Below are 360 nucleotides of genomic sequence, written 5' to 3'. Positions count from 1 at the left end.
TATATATATACATACATATGCACACACGCATACACATATGTGCATGTGCTTGCGTATGCATGCATGCATGCACACATACATACAACAGCAAATACAGATAAACAGAATGTGTGCCAATGACCAAATAGCAATTACAAGCAAAGCTGATATAATAACCATAGATAATGTCAGATAGTCAGTGTAGCATTTATTAAAAATGATTGCTTTTGGTCTTTTCATTTACTTTTTATTACACCACACACACACACACACATATATACACACACACACGCACGCATGTGGGTGTTTCCATGCATACATATGTGTTTGGGCATGAGTGAGAGAATGTATATATATATATATATATATATATATATATAT

The sequence above is a fragment of the Octopus bimaculoides genome, chromosome 6 (genome assembly GCF_001194135.2).
Source record: "Octopus bimaculoides isolate UCB-OBI-ISO-001 chromosome 6, ASM119413v2, whole genome shotgun sequence".
NCBI classification, from domain to species: domain Eukaryota; kingdom Metazoa; phylum Mollusca; class Cephalopoda; order Octopoda; family Octopodidae; genus Octopus; species Octopus bimaculoides.
Note: the sequence above shows the minus strand (reverse complement) of the source record.